This window comes from Trachypithecus francoisi, unplaced genomic scaffold (genome assembly GCF_009764315.1).
Source record: "Trachypithecus francoisi isolate TF-2019V2 unplaced genomic scaffold, Tfra_2.0 Lachesis_group9, whole genome shotgun sequence".
Taxonomy (NCBI): domain Eukaryota; kingdom Metazoa; phylum Chordata; class Mammalia; order Primates; family Cercopithecidae; genus Trachypithecus; species Trachypithecus francoisi.
The window spans coordinates 75,135,199-75,151,325 of NW_022681474.1; the positions used below are offsets into that span (position 1 = coordinate 75,135,199).

Below are 16,127 nucleotides of genomic sequence, written 5' to 3' on the forward strand. Positions count from 1 at the left end.
GGGACTGGCAAATTGATTCAGTCTATTTAAATGTGCTGCATACAAATCAACTGTGCAGTGACCTACTTGGATTACTGAGAGTTAACTAAATGACATCCTGTGTGAGAAGGTAGCCATTTGGCCATATGTAGATGAAGCCTTTCGGATGATCTACTTCGGATCAAAGTCAAAAGGGCACAGTTGACTTGTCCTAAAGTGTGTAGTACTATTATTCTGAAATATGATTAAAGAACTTTGAATCTTTACTTAATAGTTATTGCAGAATTAAACATATATAATCCCCATGGAGATGTCCCTATTTTTTAAAACAGTTCTCTATTATCTAGTGATTCAGAAGTAATTATGGGTGAGAATAATTTGATTTGAGGTTTTAGATGTAACCAAAGTTCAAAAACATGAAACACTGTATAAAACAAAGATTTAGACACTTATTCATAGAATTCAGTGGAGAGGCCGGGCGCGGTGGCTCAAGCCTGTAATCCCAGCACTTTGGGAGGCCGAGACGGGCGGTTCACGAGGTCAGGAGATCGAGACCATCCTGGCTAACACGGTGAAACCCCGTCTCTACTAAAAATACAAAAAACTAGCTGGGCGAGGTGGCGGACGCCTGTAGTCCCAGCTGCTCGGGAGGCTGAGGCAGGAGAATGGCGTGAACCCGGGAGGCGGAGCTTGCAGTGAGCTGAGATCCGGCCACTGCACTCCAGTCCAGGCGACAGAGCGAGACACCGCCTCAAAAAAAAAAAAAAAAAAAAAAAGAATTCAGTAGAGAAATAACAGTCTTCAACAAATAGAGCTGGAACAATTTAAAATTTATATGCAGAAAAAGGGGGAACTTTAATCCACATATCACATTATATACCAAAATTAAGTCAAAATGAATCATAAATTTAAATGTAAAATCTAAAACGATAAATCTTCTTGAAGGAAATATAGGAGACAATTTTTGTGATTCCAAGTTAGGCAAATATTTCTTCAAGATAACACCAAAAGTACAATTCATAAAAACTGAGCTTCATCAAAATTAAAAACTTTTGCTCTTCAAAAGGCACTATTAGACAAATGAAAAGGAAAGCCACAGACTGGGGAAAAATATTTAAAATGCATATATCTGATAAAATACTTATATACAGAGAATATATAAGTAACTTTCAAAATGTAATAGGAAGCAAACAACCCAATAAAGATATACAGATAATAAGTGTGCACTTAAAAAGATGCTCAACATCATTGTTGTTAGGAAAATACCAACTCAAAGCACAATGAATTACCACTACACTTCTATTAGGATGATTAAACTGAAAAAGAATGATTATACCAAGTATTATATCAGTGTAAACCCTCATACACTGCTGATGAGATTGTAAAATGGTACAACCACTTTGAAAAACAGTTGGGCACTTTCTTGAACAATTCACCATCCATGAACCATATGATCCAGCCACTCTACTCCTCCTCTTTACACAAGTGGGAAAAAAATATGACCGTATTAAGACTTATAACAAATATTCACAGCATTTTTTAATAGCCCAAACTAAAAAAACCCAAATATTCATCGACAGGTAACTGGATAAACTGTGAAGTATCTGTAAAATGGGCTCAGCAATACAAGCAATGAACTATTGCTATACATAACAACATAGGTTAATCCCAAAATAATTATGCTGAGTGAAAGAAAACAGGCAAAAAAGAGTACTTACTGATTTAGTTTATATAATACATTCAAATTACACTTTTATAGTGACAGAAAGCAAATAAGTGATTCTCTGTGGATGAGATAACAGTGTGAAGGTGGGGAGAAGAGTAGGAGGGATGCATGACAAAGGAGCATGAGGGAACTACTGTGACTGATGGATATATTCACCATTTTGATTGTGTTGATGGTTTAATGGGATATATATGCATATGTCAAAGTGCATCAAATTGTATACCTAAAGTATGCACATTTATTGTATGTAAATTATACTTCAAAAAAGTTAAAATTTGTGCATTTTAGTCTTGCCACCAACTTTTTACAACAAATTTTATTTGTAGGTGATAAACATTGATTAGATAGTTCAATGGACCCTAGTTACAGAGCATTACAGATTTGTTTACATTTATAATTTTGAAAAAATAGAGATAATAATGTGTCTGAAAAGTTTATTGCTATAGAATAATTTTTACTTCAGAAAAATTTCTGTTATCTCCCATTAGCGAACAAAGAAATGTCAGCTAGAGAGCAATTTGGTAAAACACAATGATTTTGTTAGAATTATGAAAGATAGATTTGGCTTATTGCCAGCTCTGCAGTGCACAATGTTAAATAGAATAGATGAAAATATAATCTAAAATGATGCTAAGCTTAAAATTCTTAACAAGTTTACAAGCGTAATGTAGTCCTTTGGACACCTGGGAAGATTTATGAATAAACTTAACTTGGCAAACATAATTATAATTTGAAACAAATGGGGCTGGGTCGTGACCAACTGACTTATATTTAATGATTGAACACAGGGACCTATTATGATATTACTAGGAACTCAACCTAGACAAATTTATTTACTTTTATTACAAGAAGAGTTAAAATCCCAATGGAGAAAGTTGAATGGACATATTTACATTTAACTAATGAGGAAACTCTGGGCAGGGGCCAATTTGCCTGAATCTTATTTGTAGCTAATTTTGAGGACACTTCCTTCTTATCTGTTCCCTTGAACAACCTCTGTTGGGTTGGCAATGATAAATTATATAGCCTGGAGAATGAAAATCCAATGGAGTTACTATACTCTTTTCAGTAAATCTTAATATCACTTACTCTTAAACTGAAATTATGCAATAAAAAATAATTATGACCAGCATATGTCAGCTACATAGAACATGTGAGGCATCTTTATACATATTTTATGTCATTTAAATTTAATCCTCACAGGATCAATGAGGTCTGTATTGTCGATTTGACTTCACTTTATAGAAAAGGAACCTGGGCACAGAGAAGATATGTAATTTGTTCTGGGACACAGAATCATAATTTGAACCCAGATCTCTGTCTTTCAACCACATGCTTTTTCCATTACACTATTCTCCATTTCCTGTATTTTAGTTACTGCCCTTTGATAGTTTGGGTCAATCAGGAAGAAATATACAAATAAATATCCATCAAAGGTATTTCTGAGCTGTGGGTAGAAAGCTAAAATCGTGTCCACAACTAGAGTTGAGACAGGTGTGAAACACCAGGAGGAAACTACAGGAGACATGGATGATATGGCTGAACCGTGGGTTTCCTTTCCTTTGTTCCTTTTTGGGACAATTCCTTTCATTGCACATTGAGGACAATTTCCGTAAGAATTTTTTTTCATAAGATGACATATATTAAGTCATTAGTACTAGATTGGTATGTTATGTCAGGGCAAAAAATAACATCACTACTATTTTTATTAATAAGAAAGAGATATACCTCAAAAAAGTGTACATGTATTCCACTCCTAGGCATATACACAACAGAAATGAAAACATATGTCCACACAAACACCTGTATGTCAAAAAACTGAAACAACCAAAATGTCCATCAACTGACAAATGGATAAATAAAATGCACTACATCCATACAATGAAATAGTATTCATCAATAAAAAGGAATGAAGTAGTGATATACACTACAACATGAATAAAAGTTGAAAACATTATGGTAAGTGAAAGAAGCTAGTTACGAATGGCTACATATTGTATGACTTTCTTTATATGAAATGTCCAGAATGGCAAATCTAGAAAGATGGAAAGTAAATTGGTGATTGACTAGGGCTTGGGGGCAGGGTAGTGATGGGGAACGGGAGTGAACTGCTAATGAGTAGAGATTTTCTTTTTGGAGGAAAAAAGTCATGTAAACTTAGATTGTAGTGATGATTGGACAATCGTGAATGTACTAAAAATAATTTTACTGTACACTTTAAATATGTGAAATATATGTTATGTGAATTATATCTCAATAAATATATTTTAAAACGATAATCATGTAAATAAGGTATGTGTAATCAATTTAGGTAAAAGTAATCTATAAAACAAAGAAATTCCTTTAAAATTAAAAAAGTGAAAAAAAGAAATTATATGTCAAGTTGGTGACTTAGTCACACAGAGAATAAATTTTTCAAGTAACTTGAAACCTCAGTAATTTGAATGCATATTCCCAGAAGATATATCTTTAAGGCAGAAAAGCAAAAGTGAGAATGTAAAGAAAACTTAATAATTGTATTGGACTGCCATTTTATATTTAATATGTATCTGTATTGGGTTTTCATGTGATTCATTAACTTAATTACTTATCTACTTTATCCATAAATAATTATGTTAATATCTTTAGGGATTCTTATTTCAGAGTAAGTGAAAAGAAATACAATTATTAGTATCAAATGAGTTCAGGAAGCATCTTCTACTCTTAACTTTGAATTGTTAAGACCAGTATAAATTCATGGTGTATTTTTTATTTAAAAAAATAAATATTTGGGTCCTACCTCTATCCACTGAAAAATTCCTGGAAGCAATATCCATACAGTAGCAATTATCACTAAGTCCAGACTAAGCTCTCTAAATCCCCTTTCTTACTAAAAGAAAATGAGGATCCTTGGAGAAATGGCTGATGCCACATCCTGGCAAGAAATATTCAAGATTAGCTTGTTACATCTTATCTGGATGGAAAGCAAATAAGTAATCAAAGACTACTGTGGCTGTGTCAAGATGATGCAGGAGACAATTTTGAAAGGACTCTTAATGGCCAAAGACGGGCATGCGTGCATCAAAAGAATAATAACTTCAATGGGTTGAAGGAAGCTCATGAAAAATTCATGAGTTCAAAACAAAACAAAATTATTGGTCATGTTTAAAGATTGCTCAGGTACCAAATTATTATTCTGAAAACTGGAAAATAAAAGGAAAAAATCAAGTGTTTCTTTTTCCCTTGCTCTACAAACTATATAATCAAATAGTTGAAAAAAGGATTTTAGAAGAATTTTAGCTAATAAATGCAGAAGGACAGAATCAGGAAATACTCAGCTGGTAACACCTAACGAAATAATGCATTTTGACTGGTAAATGAATTAACAGAAAGATTCATGGAAACTTTATACTGGGAAATTAGGCTGACAGTATCTGTACCCACTGATACATTTTCAAATCGCCAAAATAGAGACAACCTCACATTATGTGCCTCTTGTCACAATGTGATCAATAGTATAGGGTACCACCTATGATGTATTCATGCCAAGAAAAATGAATTTCAGTTCAATTAGGCGTCAATTATCATTCTACAGGAAATACAGAGGATAGAGGAATATGCTAGCCAACATCTCAAAGAGTCAACAAGCCAAGTCCAGACTGGGGGAAATTCTGTGAGATAAATATCAAATAAATGGCAAGTAATGGAGAGAGGCAAAAAACAACAACAACTTTTTGTTGTAGATTAAAAGATATCTGTGACACTTTTTGACCAAATGCAATTTGTAGATCTTGTTTGGATCTTGATTAAGAAAATTAGAGAAAATCAGAGTGGTCCAAAAATGAATTGCTCCTTGAAGTGCTATGTGCCCTGTCACAGTAAGTTTTTGGGTATTGAGCAGTTATACGCCACAAATGTTACATATAAGATTATCGATTGGTTGAGTTGTTAGCTAGGCAGATTCTAAGATTCCTTCTTCCTAAGAAGATAATTCCAAATTCACTCAAAGAAAACTACCCAATAGGAAATATACCCAAGTATGGCAGATTTTGTTTCTAAAGATTAGCACAACTGTATCTTCCATTTCACATGCTCTTTTGGAAGGAGACCTTGACATCTACCCATCAAGAAGTGAAAGCTTTCTCTGCTGCTTGAATCTGGGTTGTCTCTGTGACTGGCTTTGACAAGCAGAATGTGGCAAAAATGAGGCTGTGTGACTTAATGCTAGGCTTTAAGAGAATTTCTGCTTCCTCCTTCTTAGAGGCCTTGAACCATTATGTAAAGAGATCCAGCCACCTTACTGGAGAGACCATGCAAGAGAGAGTGAAATGCCCATCCAGCTCCTAACTGTTCTAGTTATCCCAGCTGAGCCACTTTATATGTCAGTGAAGCCATCTTGAACATTTCAAGCCCCAGCTTTGTTAGTGCTACAATTGAGCTCAGGATCTAGCTGACCCATTAGCTAAATGCAACCATAGGAATGACTCCATGATGCCACATGGAGATGAAAAACCACTCAACTGAAACTTGTACAAATTTCTGAGCAAACAAAATGGTTGTTGCTTTAAGTCACAAACCTGGAGACAGTTTATTATGCACTAATAGTCAATATGGTGAACACAGAATAAAAAATCAGATGTTGTCTTGGCTTCTACAAGTCTTTATACTTAAATTTAATTTTTAAAAATCACAAAAATGATGATGAAAACATTTTATGTTTTAGTTTATGTGCTAGATCAATAATGGTTTCTTTCACCCTTCACTAGCTGCAGATATGTGAAAGAGCTATAATGCTGAACCCAAAGACATTATGCAAGGACTTACTGTTTGGGTTTCCATGGTAAAATGATTCCTAAGTGGATGAAACTCAAGTCTTACACAACAGCACATAGTTGAGTGGAAGAGAGAGATTATTATAAAATAAACTCTTTCTGACATGCAGAAATAGTGGAACAACAGTGTTTTTTTTTCTTTTATTCTTTTCAAAGATAGAAAGTTGTAGGTATTAAATATGATAGAATGTAGAGAAACTGACAAGGACAAAAAATGCAGTTCTACAGATTTTGGGAACCAAGATTATGTGTACTTTCATTTCCAGTATATACACCTTTATTATCCTAATGAAATACCACACAATTCTGTATCCTCAGCTGTGATGGTGTTATCATCATCACCATCATCATCATCACCATTTCAGGAAGGAGGATCAAGTGGGAGGTAATGAACAAAAAGGTAGCAGATAAAGATACAGAGAAAAGGACAGAGGGAAGGAAAAAAAGAGGACAGGAAAGGAATGAAATGAGAACTCTTGGCAAAGATTGAGATAGGTAATGGGGTTAGGGATTATGAAAATAATATGATAGCATACGATTTGCAAAGGAATTTGTTGTTTACAAAGAACTTTAGTGTATGTTATCTAATTTAAATTTTATGAAAGTTGTGTTATCCATCCATGATGGATCCATCATGGATGAGGAAATATGAATAGGGCTGGAAGAATACAAGTTGATTATTATTTTTCCTTTTAATATATTTAATGGATGGCTACTTTGTTGCTAGTCACTATGCTAAGTGCTGAAAATAGAAATGTTTGCAAAATGATCATGATGTCTGCCCTTATAACTTACAGTCTAGTAGAGGAGGAAAGTGTATTCAAAATTATAGGAACAACTGTAAAGTTACAACAATTTAAGGAAACATAGGATAAAAGGATTTGATATAGGCAGATCCTTTTTTGACAAACACATTGCACAGTTACCTTGTATCAATCTGTTTTATGAATATGCTTCACTCAAATATGATTCTACGTTAAGGAATCAATAAACATTTTCAAGCCACTCTTGCATTTTTTAAAATTAAATAAGTTTTCCAAGGTATAAATAAAAACCTTACTTATTTTTATACACAGAACTGCCTGCCTTTACAGTGTGACCATTTATTGGATCAGAATTCTATACTTTGTAGTCTTTAGTCAAGAAATGGCTAATAAGGTCACTTAAGGTGGGGGAAAACCTATTCTAGACATATTTTAACTACCACTTACTTGCCTAGCTTTGAAAGTATCACTCAGAGCCTGTCAGCCAGATGATTAAAATCCGTGCCTCTAGTCCCTAGGGTTTTCCTTTTTTTCAGACTTCTCAGAGTAAATGCTAGCTTTATGCAACACCAGATATGAGACTGATCAGACAAAATTTGTACTCATAAAATTCTGCTCTAGAAGAAAAGCACACAATATAACTACTGAACATCCAATAGTACTTTTACTCTAAGGACTTAAAACTTAAGTGAACACAATCTTCTCAAATAACCCCTAATGGTTAATTCATTAATCCTTCTAAGAGCCCATGGCCAAGGTTGATAAGAATAAACAGGACACTAAAATACAAGGAGTTGAATTGCTGTATTCTGAGTTCCCCAAATTGAATAAGACCTGCAGTCATGAGGCTCCTTTTTCTCAATATAGATACTCTACAAGGACTTTTGTATGAAATGACCAGTATTTACCTTTCCTAGAAATGTGGATTTTACCTAAAGTGTTAATCTATTTGGTAGTTTCTTTCTCCACATTTCATGTTTTACTTGAGAATTTTCACACTAAGGTAAACTTTGTAAGCTCTGATTATTACCCAAAATTTGGATATTTTATAACAATGCTTTTAAAAATATTATTTTGATAAATATTTTCCATGGGATAATATCTGGACTAAATTTCAACAGTACTATCTTTTTGGTTCACCTTACAGTAAGTTTATCTTTTCATATCCCTCTGATTTGCCTCCAGTAAATTATTAGATATCTTACCATTACTGATTTCTTATTTAATTCCACTGTGGTCAGAAAACATACTTTGTATGGTTTGTTTCCTTTTTTGGTGAACATAGCATATACACTTGAAAAATCATGTGTATTCTATAGTTGTTGTGGGTATTATTTTGGTTCAGGTGGTTGATAGTGTTGTTCAGATCACTTATGTCTTTTCTGAATTTTGCCTAGCTCTTCTATCAAATGCTGAGGGAAGAGTGTCGGTATCTCTATAATAATGAAATCATCTATAGCTGCCTTTAGTTCTGTTTTTTTTGCTTCATATATTTTGATGCTCTATTATTAAGTATACCTGTATTCATGATTTTTCTTTCTTTCCTATGGATGGAACTTTTATCATTATGAAGTGTTCCTTTTTGTATATGGTCTTATTTTGTTTCGAAGTCTTTTTTAATTTGATATTGATATTGAGTCCCTTCTCGTCACTTTCTTATGCTATTTGCATAATATATCTTTCCCATCCATTTACTTTTAATGTATTTGGTGTGTGTATGTTTAAAGTGCATTCTCATCGTTTTTGAGTCTTTCTTGTTAATCCTTCATCATAATCCTAATTTTTGAGTGTTTAGCTCATTAACATTTATTGCAATTATTGATATGATTAGATTTAGATAGCATGTTTTATTATTTGAGTTTTGCTTGTACTATTCTTTTACCCTTTGTTCCTCCTCCTTTTGGATTATTTATAGTTTTTTAGGATTCCATTTTGATATATCCATTGACTTTTTAGCTATATCTCTCAATATATACAATAAACTTTACAGTCTACTGAGGGTTAATATTACTTAATATAAATTATAGAAACCTTGTATATGTATAGGGTCATTTAGTGCAACTCTCCATCCTTTATACTATAGTTGTCATATGAATTACATCTACATACTTAAATCCCACAGCACGATGGTATAATTTTAAAAACAGTTATATGTATTTTAATAAGAGGATATATTGTCTTTTATATTTACCAATATATTTGCCACTTCATATTCTCTCTATTTCTTCCTCAAGTTCTGAGCTTCCAGCTAATACTATTTCTCATCACCTTGAGAAATTCCTTGAACATTTCTTATAGTGCAGGTCAGCTAATAATAAATTTTCATCACTTATTTGAAAATGTCTTTATTTTACCTTTACTTTTGAAGGATATTTTTACTTGATGTAGAATTCTGGGTTGACAGATTTTTTTTCTTTCAGCACTTAAATGATTTTATTTCACTGTCTTCTGGCCTCCATTGTTTCCGAAGAGAATTGAGCAGTCATTTGAATTATTGTTTCCTCGTGTTAATGTGAGTTACAGCTCACATTAACAATGTTGAATTAGTATTAACTATGGTTAGATTCCCTGAATCATGGCATTTAATCTCGTTGATTATCTCCAAAGAATGTTATTTCAAAATTTACTTAGATAACTTTATCATTTTCCTCTGGATGCCTTCAGTGTTTGCTCAATTTCTCTTTTGTTAAATAATGCCCCCTCCTTTCTCTCAAAAACACACTTATATTTCAGTGGCTGTGGTTGTACTATACATTGACCTCTGTTTCTTCATGTGAGAGAGACTGCGGGTTTTCTATTGGAGTTTTAGTCACTCCATGCAGTGCCTACTGTGGCTCAACTTCAGTCTAAAAGCCTTTCTTCACCTCATTAATTCTTACTCATCCATCAAGACTCAGTTTACTAATCTAAGTCTCTAGATTCAACTAGATGTGTCCAAGCATTGGGAATGCATTTCGTTGCATTTAACAGAAAATACTACAGTGATTTGAGCAAAACTGGGTTTGTTTTTCTCACCTAATATAAAATTTAGGAGTAGACAATTCAAAACTGATGTAGCTGCTCAGACAGGTCATTAAGGAACCATTTTTTCTATCTGTTCTGCTATTTGAATAAAGCTTTTGCTTTTATAGTTTCAAGTTGAAATGTATATTCTTGGGCATTACATTCACTTCCCAGGTAGGCAGAATAGGCAAGGAAAATTAGGATGATCAACTCATCCTAGTTTGCCTGAGACTTCTTCATTTTTAACCTTAAAATTCCAAGTTCCGTTAGTTGAACTAAAAAAAAATAATAATAACATGGCCTGTCACCCATGATTTGTGTTTTTCATGCCTAAAAAATATTCTGTATGATTGCAAAATAAAACTTCAAGTGTATTCATCCTTTTGAAGAGATGGGATATGACCAAGCTGCAGTCACAGCTCACATTAACAATGTTGAATTATTATTAACTATGGCTAGATTCCTTGAATCATGGCATTTAGTCTCACTGGTTACCTCCAAAGAATGCTATTTCAAAATTTACTTAGATAACTTTATCTTAGGATCTTTCCAGACAAATAGCTTACTTAAATATTGATATCACTCTTGGTTATTTTATCTAGTTTTTAAAGTAATAGTTCAATATTTATGTTGTAAAACAAAATGCATATAATAAAAGGCAAAATCAAAATACATATTGCAGAAATGTTTTCAAATGTAAGTGCAAACAGTAAAATAAAGCCAAATAGATCTCAAAGAGATCTCAATGTTCTAATGAGAGATCTCAATCAATAAAGCAATGAGTTAAAACATGGATATACTGAAGTTAAAACAGAATCGTTTATATCTATGTTAAACACACTAGAATAAAATTTAAATATTGATATTAGAGAGAATAAATAAATATCTTTTTGGTGGGTAGAGTTGCCTTAAACTGTTTCGGTTGTCGAAGGAGTTTAGGACATGCAACAAATCATCAATATTAGTTACAAATTCCAAGGAAATTAAAATTTATTTCTAGCCTGTCCATTGATTGTTTCCTTCAAGGCATAAAATAGCATTTCATAGCCTTAGGAGCAGAATATAGACATTTCCATGGTAAACATAAGACTGTATAATCTGACTAATAATTATGTAAGATTTTTCTTATATAACCTGATATTATGTAAGCACTGCTAGGGATGTGTGGCATCTGTCTGGTGTTGTAAAAACAGAAAACAAACATAACAGCCACTAGCATTTTCTTTTCCTTTGCTTCATTTTTCCCTTTTAATTTTTCCATAAACCAGTGATCACAAAGAGTGAATACTAATAAAGAAACCCTTAACTTTTAATGAAAGCACTTTCATACATCTTTTCTTATACCTAAGAATTATTTGACAAAAATGCCTCTCAGCTGTGTTTCAGCAGTGTAAAATGTTTTTTGTTTTTTTTTTCCCCACAAATGAAACTGAGCAATTAATTTTAATACAAAGGGTCCTGCGGGCAAGAAAAGAATTATATTTTTAGCAGTATTCCCTGCCCCAAGACTCCAAAGGAGCTACTCTTCTGACTTCAGTTGCCAAATTCACCTAAGTAGAAAGGTAATTATCTTCCCTGAAGAGTTTGGAAACAAAACCTGCTAGAAAGCTTTGTTTATGTATATGGAGATATTTGAATAGAATGTGGTTCTCCTCAATACATTTTAACAAATGATTAATAGAAGAGGAATGAGAGTTCTCAATTATATAGCCTCGTTGGTGACCCATATATCAAGTCCAGGCCATCCCTTTATCTTAACCCTATAGTCACAGCTTAGTCCAGGACGTAGAGAACATTCTTTTTCCTTAGCTTGTTTATTTTGTTCAGAATTTAGTCCTTCATTGCCAAATACATCTCCCTTCTTAGCCTATTATTTTGAATATCATGTATCTCCCCAGTTAGTGCTCTTAAACACCAAGCTATACTCTTTACTCAAACTCCCAATATTTTCAATTGTCTATCAATAATAAAGATAAATATTGTTTAGGATGTGTTTTTCTAAACCTTTCTCAGCTCCCAGTGTTTCAAAGAGCAGAAACACTGTGTAGCAATTATACTGGTACACTGCATGGTCAACTCTCAGTGGTCTAGCATGCAAAGATAAGGTGATCTTTCCATCACATGGAGACAGTATAATGTTATGAAATCTCCTTTAGTGAATTATTCTTATTTGTTCAATTGTTATGTTTCATCAGAAGTTCTATTATGTCCACTATCATTATAACTTATTTGAGTAGCTGCTCATGCAAGCAAGATTTTATGTGCCATCGTTTTATATATAAATTAAAAATTATTCTTCAGCCAACCATATTATTCTATAATTAGCTTAGCAACACAAAGCAACCAGTTCTCATGTGTCTGGACCAAGAAGCCACACACACAGAAGTAATCATATCACATACTACACCTTCCCCTTGCATGTTCACCTCTTGCCATGACTTCAAGTCAATGTATAATTGTAAGTAAACTCTAGGTAATATCAAAGAAGGCATCTTCTGTTTGATAGCATACGAAAAGGGTAGAAATTAAGAGGAGTAGAAACGAGTAAGGTGGGTGAGTGGAAAATACTGCAAAGTGCTGGAAACTTCAGTTTTACAAACATGTCTATAGATTCTCTAGAGAGGGATCCTGCAGGGACTTTGATTTAATTAATATAATGCCAAAGCTCAGCACAGGAGTATAAATATTCAATAAATTCTTAAGTAATACTATAATTGACTGAAGAATAATTTTTCATTTTCCATTAAAAAATGGTATTCGTGTGCACTGAAGAGTAGAATATACTATCAGACAAGTGAAGAAACAATACTGGATTTAGTTCAAACAGGGCATCAGAGTCTTATTCATTGGCTAGTGGTACAAGCTCAACTAAATCACTTCACCTGTCTTTTCTTCAGTTTTCTCATTTGCAAAGTGGAGACTGGAATCTTTCTCACAGGGTGTAGTGAGAAAAAATGTTTTAATATGGGAGAAATTAGAGAAGGCGGAAGCAGTGGCGTCCGCAGCAGGGGATTGGCCTGCCGGCGGCCCGCGGAGGTGGCGCTGGCGCACTCTTGGACCCAGAGTTTGACGTCCAAGCACCCTCCTCTCGGAGCGTAGTGTCTGTGTCCGTCCTCTATCAGCGCCTTGGCTGATCAGAGTGGTGCGGCTGGCGGGGATCCCTGCCTGCCTGGTTCAGCAGCCCAGTGCACTCGAGCAAGCACGTGATAAACAAGTTACTATGAGTCTGCTAAACTGTGAAAACAGCTGTGGATCCAGCCAGTCTGAAAGTGACTACTGTGTGGCCATGGCCAGCTCCTGTAGCGCTCCAACAAAAGATGATAGTGTGGGTGGAACTGCCAGCACGGGAACCTCTCCAGCTCCTTTATGGAGGAGATCCAGGGATATGATGTAGAGTTTGACCCACTCCTGGAAAGCAAGTATGAATGCCCCATCTGCTTGATGGCATTACAAGAAGCAGTGCAAACGCCATGCGGCCATAGGTTCCGCAAAGCCTGTATCATAAAATCAATAAGGGATGCAGGTCACAAATGTCCAGGTGACAATGAAATACTGCTGGAAAATAAACTATTTGCAGACAGTTTTGCAAAACGTGAGATTCTTTCTCTGATGGTAAAGTGTTCAAATGAAGGTTGTGTGCACAAGATGGAACTGAGGCATCTTGAGGATCATCAAGCATATTGTGAGTTTGCTCTTATGGATTGTCCCCAATGCCAGCGTCCCTTTCAAAAATTCCATATTAATATTCACATTCTGAAGGATTGTCCAAGGAGACAGGTATCTTGTGACAACTGTGCTGCATCAATGGCATTTGAAGATAAAGAGATCTGTGGACCAGAACTATCCTTTGGCAAATGTCATCTGTGAATACTATACTCATCAGAGAACAGATGCCTCATATTATGATGTAGACTGCCCTATAGCCCCAATTCCATGCACATTCCATACTTTTGGTTGCCATGAAAAGATGCAGAGGAATCACTTGTCACACCGCCTACAAGAGAGCACCCTGTCACACAAGAATGTTGACCCAGGCTGTTCATAGTTTGAGCCTTATACCCGACTCTGGGTATATCTCAGAGGCCCGGAATTTCCAGGAAACTAGTCACCAGTTAGAGGATCGCCTTGTAAGATAAGATCATCCAATCCAGGAGCTGACTGATGAAATGGAAACTCAGAGTATATATGTGAGCTCAAATGAACCATTCGAAACCTTGAGGACAAAGTTGCTGACCTTGAAGCACAGCAGTGCAACGGAATTTACATTTGGAAGATTGGGAGTGCATTTGAAATGTCAAGAAGAGGAGAAACCTGCTGTGATTCATAGCCCTGGATTCTACACAGGCAAACCTGGGTGCAAACTGTGCATGCGCTTGCACCTTCAGTTACCAACTGCTCAGTGCTGTGCAAACTATATATCCCTTTTTGTCCACACAATGCAAGGAGAGTATGACAGCCACCTCCCATGGCCCTTCCAGGTACAATATGTCTTACAATCCTTGATCAGTCTCAAGCACCTGTAAGGCAAAACCACGAAGAGATAATGCATGCCAAACCAGAGCTGCTTGCTTTCCAGCGACCCACATATCCCATGGAACCCAAAAGGTTTTGGTTATGTAACTTTTATGCATCTGGAAGCACTAAGACAAAGAACTTTCATTAATGATGACACATTATCAGTGTGCTGTGAGGTCTCCACCTGCTTTGACATGGGTAGCCTTTGGAGGGGGGTGTTTCAGCCACAAAGTACTGATGCAGGGGTATAGCTTGCCCTTACTTGTTCAAAAACAACTACCTGGAGAAAACAGTGCTTTTCCTTGCCCTCTTCTCAATAACATGCAAACAAACAAAAATGCCATGGGAAAGATGTAGTATCTACTAGTGAGTGTTGTTAGAGAGGTCACTTACTATTTCTTCCTGTTACGAATGATCTGAGGCAGTTTTTTTCCTGGGAATTCACACGTTCTATGCTTTTTTCAGAAATGTTAGGCCTAAAGTGCCTGTGGCATGTTGCAGCAGCTATTTTGTCAGTTAGTATACCTCTTTGTTGTACTTTCTTGGGCTTTTGCTCTGGTATATTTTATTGTCAGAAAGCCCAGACTCAGAGTAGTAAACTTTTAATAATAATGGACTTTCCTTAAAACTTCAGTCTATTTTTATAGTATTACATGTAATACATTAAATGTGAAAATCACAAAAAAGGGAGAAATTATAAAATGTAAATGGTACAAAAAGTAAAATGGTATTTTTAAGTTAGAATATTTTTTAAAAATGCTTAATGTTTTGTCTAATCAAAGAGTCTCTGCAGTCTTTATACTTAGAAGTTCAATCATATAAAAAAGACATGTAGTCTCAAAATTCAAAGGAATCTTAAGAGATCATATTTTTAACGTCCTCATTTTACAATTGAGGAATTTGATGACTAGTGATGCTAAGTACATTGTCCAAATTTGTGAGCTATATTTGTGTTTGTGCTAGAGTTCCTTTTCTCACATTTAAAAATCATTCTTTGTTAAAGTATTATATATTTTACCTCATTTCACTTTAATTAGTTATGGAAAAATATTTGTCAATACATTCTGTTACACAATTGGCGGGGGGGGGGGGATTGGTCACTTGGTGAGTATAAGCCTAATGACCCTGACCAAGGAGCATTTAGCAAGGAGATTTTATTACTTATAACAAGTAAGGAGAACATTGAGATAGTTCCCAAACCTGTATCTCCCTGACCTAGGGGCTGGGTCAAGTTGTATAAGCATAGGGTAATGAGATGTGATCTGATTGAATTTTGCAATGAGGTGATGCCAAGAAGCATGATCTGATTGGATCCTGCCATGGGGTGAT

General features: G+C 34.8%; 1 pseudogene; it reads left to right on the forward strand.

The window, feature by feature from the left end:
* Positions 1-13,476: 13,476 nt before the first annotated feature.
* Positions 13,477-15,117, forward strand: LOC117082494 (annotated as a pseudogene).
* The last annotated feature ends 1,010 nt before the right edge of the window (positions 15,118-16,127 follow it).